Source organism: Poecilia formosa, unplaced genomic scaffold (genome assembly GCF_000485575.1).
Source record: "Poecilia formosa unplaced genomic scaffold, Poecilia_formosa-5.1.2 Scaffold413, whole genome shotgun sequence".
In the NCBI taxonomy this organism is placed as follows: Eukaryota; Metazoa; Chordata; class Actinopteri; order Cyprinodontiformes; family Poeciliidae; genus Poecilia; species Poecilia formosa.
In genome coordinates, this window is record NW_006800352.1 from 193394 (window position 1) to 201581 (window position 8188).

Here is an 8188-nt window from a genome sequence, read left to right on the forward strand (position 1 = left end):
ATATATATACGAGTAAATATTTTGTAATTACTCTGGTTTCCACAGAGTAAAGGTCTCACTAATCACAACCTGTGTTTAACAGAACGTTTAATCAGCTTAGAATGTTTCATTCAAGGTTTGACTAATCCTCGTGCTGGAGTAGCATATTACTGTAACATGCAAAACGGACAACGAAATGATCAATGTTTGTGTTTTCAGAAACAGAATAAACCTCAAACAAATATCCACTAAAGAATAGATCAGCCGAAATATTTTAGATTTTTAAGAAGACATGATAAATGTGTTCCAGATTCATTAGAAACCCCCCCACAAAAAACAACGAAGAAGCATTTTATGTTAGAGCCAATAAGCAGAAGCCGGCTGTAGCATCCTAACTGTCACTGTGAAATACTGACACACACACACTCACACACGCACGCACACACACTCAGGGTTTAAAGTGGCGAAAGCTTCACTGCTTTTCTAACGAAGTGTTGCTGGTGAGTTCAACAACCTGCCTTTTTAGCCGACTCCATCAAAACAACAAAGGAACTCAAGACCTACTTCCGCTCTTACTTCAAATTCAGATCATCACAAATAAACACAATGAGTGAAGCTTAAAGCACTTTTAAAGAGGCAGTGTTATGTGTTTTCCAGGTACTTATTGCCATTTCCAGCACAATTAAGTAACTATGTTACTTTCATTTGTTATATATAAAAAAAGCGCTATATATATCAAATACAACAAAATAAGTTGGACTTTGCAGTTGAACATCCTGAAATTTGGAATTTAAAAACTCCAGGTCTTTCTGAAACTCCACCTTGAGAAAGTCATAACAACATCACTGCTCTATTAACCCTTTAAGAACATTTTTACCAGCGTTGCTCTGAGCAGTAGCTCCTATAACAGAGGTGGGTAATCCAGGTTCTTGAGGGCCGGTGTCCTGCAGCTCTTAGATGTGCTCCAACACACTTAAATCCTAAGTACAGTCAGGTTCTCCAGAGTCCTGCTAATGACCTCATTATTTGACATGGGTGTGTTGAAGTAGAGACACGTTGCAGGAGACCGGCCCTCGAGGCCTGGAGTTGCCCACCCCTGTCCAATAATGAGCTCAGCAGATGAGCAGTTCCACCAGGTGTTGCTAATTGCTGCTGGCTAGTCTGAAGGAGCTGAGTGGGGAAGTTGGAGCAGAGTTCTGCACTGTGAAGCAGAAGTTTGGGAACTTGGAAACTGCACCTATGTCCTTGAAGGCGGAGCTAGCTCCACCCAGGTATTCTGCACAGCCAAATGGTTGAAACATGCATGAAAGAATCAAAACAACACTCCAGGAATGTTTTTGATTCAGTCTGCCTCCAGGATGAAGAAAAGCCCACAGCATGCTGCTGCCACCAACATATCTTGCTTGGAGGATGTTATTCATATTTTTCTGTGTTGAACAACAAAGCTGAGTTTTGGTCTCTTCTACTATGTCGTGTTTTGAAGGAAACTGTAAACCCGACGTCTGGTCTCCATCCTTAAACAAAGCTTTTTTCTCTCCGCTCTTCTGGAAAAGGTTTTAAATGTTGCATCATCACCTGAGCCTGGATGTCTACTGCTCTTCCAGTTACCATGGATCTCCCTCCTGACTGCTTCTCTGATGAAGTCAAGTTTATTTGTGTCACATTTCAGCAACAAGGCAGCTCAAAGTGCTTTACGCCACAAAAACATCAGTTATCAGTTATGAAACATTTACATTCTCTCAAATGCCATCATCAAAATCATCAAGCAAATACACATCAAATGTATTGATCAGTGTTCCAGTTATAATGAATCAAAGTCAACTCTTAATCAGGTGGGTTTTTAGACTTGATTTAAATGAACTCAGTGTTTCAGCAGCTTTGCAGTTTTCTGGAAGTTTGTTTCAGATTAGAGGAGCATAAAAACTGAAAGCAGATTCATTTCATTTTCTTCTCTATTCGTCTGGTTGGCCATGTTTTAGTAGTTTTAATAGGTTTATCAAACTCCTTGATCTTTACCGAGGTAAAATTAGACGTTTTTTTTACTTTTGCTGTATTATATCTGCATAAATGAGTTATAATAACAAAACACAGGATACCTTTCAGATTTCTTTTGCTTGTAAAAACTTAAAAACTGTCTATTTTTCTTAGTCATCCTCCTAACTGTGTATTTTTTTATGCGGGTGTGTCTAAGAAATCCCATTATAATACAATGATGTGTGGAATAGTGTAAAAATAGTGTAAAAATAAAGTTTGAGGACTATACATATATTTTTTTAAAGCACCTGAACTGGCAGATTCTCAGTGGCAGGCCTGAGTAGAAATATGCCAATAAAAGTAAAACAACAAGTGTGATTTATTCCAATATTTCTATTAATATTGGTGTGGTCTTTAGGCTGTTTATGGGGAAATCAATACAAAAATAATTTAATCTTCATTAAATCTGAGCTTCCACGCTCCAGAAACCAATTTAGTCCAATTATTAAAAACATTGTCCTTCATAAAAGGTCCACATAAAAACTTTTCCCTGTAATTAAGGAGGACCAACAGAGCCTGACCACGCAGCTCCACAGACAAATTACATCCGCTGATGAGATACGACTCCCAGCTGTAATGAGTCCATGTAAACGTGTCACAAGTGTTATCACCAATGTTTGAGTTAGAAGGTTGTAAACAGGAGCTGCTTAATGTGACAGAGTCCCTGGACGTAACGTCGCTTCCTGGGAGCTTTTAATTCATCCTAAATAAATGTGACATGACCTCAGAATGACGGTTTTTATGCTGAAATTGACTCAACGTCACCATGAAGCAGGTTTGCTGCTGATCTGAAACAGAATTCTTATTTCTCTTCAAAGTTGGGTTTTTACAAAGTGGGATTCTGCGGAGAGATTATGAGCAGCTAATATGTTTTCTCCACAAGTTAGTAGCTTAGTAGGGATGAAACAAGGATATTATTCACCATTTCTTATCAAAGTGAAATCTGTCTCATTACATGGAACCCTACATAACTGCTGCCAGCTGGTGATTGATCAAATAAGTTATTAACAGCCCAAGATGTTTTACTATGTAAAATAGGCTCAACTTTTTTTTTTTTTTTTACAGCTTTACATCATGCTTTAGTGTTATTCCTTCGTCAAAAACATACCTGGAGTGTTGACTTGATTCCTTAAGTGAAATCATTTAATCTTCCATGGCAACCATTCAGTTATTCAAAAAGCCTGGGTGGACCTAGCTCCGCCTTCAATGCGCAGCTCCTCCTCTGAACTGCAGTTTCAAGCTTCCACCTCACAGAGCAGCCCCTCCCCCTCGACTCATTCAGACTAGCCAACAGCAATCTGTTGGCTAGTCCGTCAACAGATTGCTGCTGGCGGACTAACCGAATCTGCATCTCATTATAGGAGCTACTTCACTGGTAAAAACATTGCTAAAGGTAAAAGAGAAGCCATGTTGTGATGACTTCCTGAAGGCGCAGTTTCAGAAAGAGCAGGAGTTTTTAAAGAGACAGAGGCCCAATTAAATTAATTACGTAAAATTAATTTTAAGTCATGTGATATATACAGCATTTTTATAACAATTTAAGCAAGTACTTGACTGTGCTACAAAATGATTCTATGTGCCTGTAAAATACATAATGCTACCCCTTTAAAATCCAAAATTGAATGTGAAAAAAAGAAACGATTTTCCTTTTCAGCTCTTGGTGTGGTTAACATTTGGTCCACTTCCTGTTAGTCGTATTTACTGACCCTAACAACATGAGTTATGAAAGACGGATGCCAAAACGTCAAGTCGGTGCAGATTGAGCCACACAAATGGGCCGAAATGAAGAGAAGTTACTCCATGTGTTAGAATGAAGAAGAGAGAAGGAAAATAAAATACAATTTCACTAATCTGTAGCAGTGACTGATTAATTTCAGTCAAATGATCAGTTTTTATTACTGAGTGTCTCATGAGGGTGGCGGTTCAAACGGCGCCTCGGCTCGGAGCGCCCGCTGGAGACGGCTTCAGGAAGTCTTTACCGTACATCCGGCTTTGATGTCTTAACTGTCCTAATCGGAAAATAAATGTGTTCCAGTGTTCTGTCCTTTCCCCCACCCCTCATCCTCATCATCATCAGCTTCTTCACATTTCATTTAAACCACATCACACATTTGATTATCTTCCCTGACATTTTATCCTGGAAGCTTTTAATTGATTCAGAGTACAGGATGCATTTTTTTTTTACTTTCCTCCAAGTTCCAACCACCTGCTTCTGTCTTCCTCACCTTCCTGCTGAGTAAAAGTCTCTCTCTCTCTCTCTCGGGTTTTTGTGCATTCTCCTGTGAGATGTGCGATAGCTGTTTATTCACAAGCAAACAAAACTTGAAAAGAGGGTTATAGCCTCGAGCTGAAACTCTGCAGGGGTGGACGGAGATTGAAATTGGTCCGACTCCTCTCTCTCTCTTTCTCTCTCTCTCTCTCGCTTTTTCTCTCCCTCACTCTCTCTCGAGTTGAGGGTCCATTGTCGAGTGTCAAACAAAAGGTTTTTATCAGAGGCTCTTAATGTAACCCCCCCCTTTCACCCTCTTGGCCACCAACTCGTTCTTCTCTTCCTCTCTTTTCTCATTCATTTATTCCACTGTGTGTGGAAATAGGCTGGGCAACAATTAATTTCAGAGCGAATTCAGCCAGGATCTATTACTCCCCCCTCATCCCCCCACCCCTTCCTCTATTGCTCTAATGGAAATCTATTTCACTTCTCTTTTGTGTCCAATATAATTTAATGCCCATTTTATTAATGGCCTGAAATAATTACGGGAGGCTTTTGTGATTCTTGAGTATGTTTCATTTAATTGTGTAATAAATGTCTAATCAGAGCTCCCATCTGAAGCCATTATGGCATTAAAATTAACAATTATGCCACAAATGTCTTGGTGAATGCGTCGGGGTCTATAGAAATCGTCGCTGATAACAAGACACATATAAATCATTCATGAGAATTTCTTTCTTTCTTTTTTCCCCCCCTTTTTCTTTTTGCAGAGAAAAGCAGCGCGAGAGATAGCGGGATGGGAGGGAGAGAAAGAAAAAAAGATGGGAGAAAAAAAGAGGAGAAGAAAGAGGCTGAGTTTTCTTTATTCCATTGAAAAACGGGGATGGCCAGAAGATAGGGCATTCTAAAACTGTGTCACCCTCTCCAGTCCCTTTCTCTTCCCCCCACCCCCTTCTCCCCTTTTTCTCTCTCTATCTTCCTTTAATTTGCCTCCCTCTTTATTTTTGAAGTGACAGATTTCACTTTGGGAATTCATTAACCGTTAACTTGAGCGATAAAGTATCTATCAGGCCCCCTCTGCCCGGTTCCCCTCGCTAAGCCGCGTGGCGCTCCGGTTCGACGTTGTGGGTGACCGAAGGCAATTAAAGAGGCTTCACACTCCCTCACTCACCCGGCGACACTCTTCTGCACGAGAACGTGGGGGGGGGGGGAGGCAAAAAGGCTGCTCAACGCACCAGCGAGAATTGTTTTCTTAGTGGCCAAGTATACAAATTTCATGGTATGGGGGGAGAAACTCCGTCTACCACAAAGACCCCGTCGTCTGTTCCTCTGTGTCGTCTTCACGCTAACGTTCGACAATTGGTTTTGGTGAATCTAATCGAATAGTGTAAAGTTTTGGCCTTCTTTGTTCTCTACTGTGATGTATAAAAGGACCTTAGTGCAGCCAGTGCCTTACTAGGCTCTAGGAAGTGACAGAGATTTGAAGTGAAACCTTAACGACAGGCTAGATTCATCAGAACAACCGATGTTCTTCTGAGCGCCGTAGGAAGCTGCTGCTTACGGGTTAAAGCTAGGTAAAGTAACGTTAAGTTATTTCAAATGTTCAGTTCAATTCAATTCAATTAAAACATACTTTATGCCAAATAGAAATGAAACGTTGTAACTCAATTCATCCAAGTATTTTCAAAGAGTTGTGGGCAGGAAGGATCTGCAGTAGCTGTGGTCAGTTTGAGTTTCCATTACAAATGTGCTTAAAACTTTGTCACAGTTTCACAGTTGCAGGGTTTTTGTTAAATAGGAAATGAAAATCACGTGAATAAGTTCGGTAAGGCGCCAAAAGACCTGATCCTCCAACTACTTCCAGGGTCGTAGTTCGTTCAGGGTCGTAGTTCGTTCAGGGTCGTAGTTCGTTCAGGGGCGTAGTTCGTTCAGGTGTTATTTGAACCTTTGAAATTCTCATCAGCTGCTCCCAGATGTAAAAACAATACCTTGCTGCCACGGTTTTGCAGCAATTATAGATGTCCAAAAGTAAGAGCAAAAATCCTCCCAACTGCACAGGATCCAAAACTAGAGGGAATAGTTGAGAAAACATGCAAAGAGAAATGCATATTCAGATCAGACCAGAAATGTCTGATGTAACAACAGCTAATGAAGAACCTACTTCTTTCAATTTTTACAAAAAACACGGTTTCAAAACCTTAAAGTTGATGTTTAACTATTTTCATGTGTTAAAGAAATGTGTGTGAGTAGAGCAACAACACTGGTTCTGTCCCAGTGATCCACATCCTGCTGAATCCGGTTTAGTGTAGATTAACTTAATGTAGTCTCTAGACAGATTTTATTAAAACAGTTAAATCATTTTAAAATAAGGCACTGGCTGACACAAAGTCAAAGAATGTTAACAGCTGTATGTGAAAGATTTTGAAGAAAGAGTCACTGAAGAACAAAAGAGCTCTCTGTTCTGAGTCATGCAAATGAAAATGGGACAAGACAGAATCCGTCCTCCACCAGCACCATCCTCTACATGCTGAAGGCAGCTGGTAAGGTCATCACAATGCCATTAAACCATTAAAAACACTCAATTTATTTCATTATCTGAAGGTATTCAACAAATTTCAGTTTTCACAAATTCTCTAGAAGCATGGTTTGGAGTGACAAAAACAGAGGCTGTCAAAAAAGTTTTGTGAAGTAAAGGATGCTATCATTGTGCAGGTCAGAGCCATTACGCCTCAGAGTGAATGCACCGACGCGCTGCTGGGAGAGAAAGACCCGACGGAGGTAGCAAATAAACCGACTCACTGCAAAGGGCTCAGTTAGAAAGGAGGGCTTTGTTTGGAAGCATGCCAAAGATTTCTTTTATCAATAAAAGAAAAAATTCTGGATCTTCCTTTGAATAAAAATAACACAAGGCACAGTTTTCAAAACTTATTGCAACCTTGACAAACCAAAGGCAAAGCTTTTCGCTTTGATTAGTAAAATGTCTGAGTCAAATTTCAAGTTACTTGAATTATGTTGTTGCACTGATATTGCAGGAGAAATGTCGAATAAAAGTCAGAAACAAGTGGTAAAAATGTGTTTCTTTGAGATTTGGCAATCTAAAAACAATGATATGCCTGACAGACAAACATAGATATTGTCCATCCAGGGGTACGACTACATGGTAGGTATATCATGTATAGATAGTAGCTACATAGCTGCACATACAGCTCTGGAAAAAACCACTGGACTGAACCCCAATGAAAACCTCCTGGTTATTCCACCAAATATTGATTCTGAACTCTTCCTGAGTTAAAACATCAGTATTGTTGTTTCTAAATGAATATGAACTTGTTTTCTTTGCATTATTTGAGGACTGAAAGCAATGCATCTTTTTTGTTATTTTAACCATTTCTCATTTTCTGCTAATAAATACTTAATTGTTGTCAGTAGTTCATAGAATAAAAGAACAATCTTCATTTTTACTCAAACATATATCTATAAAAAGTAAAATCAGAGAAACTGATCATTTTAAGTGACCTCTTAATGTTTTCCAGAGCTGGATGTAAAGCTACACGTAGCTTGACAGATAGTTAAATAGCTACATAGGTAGCTAGCTTATAGCTTCTTTGCAGAAAATGGATCTGTGACTTACTGTAGCTCTATAACAGAAAAAATGTTTTCCACAATTGTAACATAAATAAGACAGGCATACTGTTTTCAAATTTTGGGGGCTATTGTTTTCATTTTTTGGGTTAGAGAATTGGGGCTGCACAGTGGCGCAGTTGGTAGAGCTGTCGCCTTGCAGCAAGAAGGTTCTGGGTTCAATTCCCGGTCCCGGTCTTTCTGCATAGAGTTTGCATATTCTCCCTGTGCATGTGTGGGTTTTCTCCGGGTTCTCCGGTTTCCTCCCACAGTCCAAAAAACATGACTGTCAGGTTAATTGGCCTTTCCAAATTGCCCCTAGGTGAGTGTGTGTGTGCATGGTTG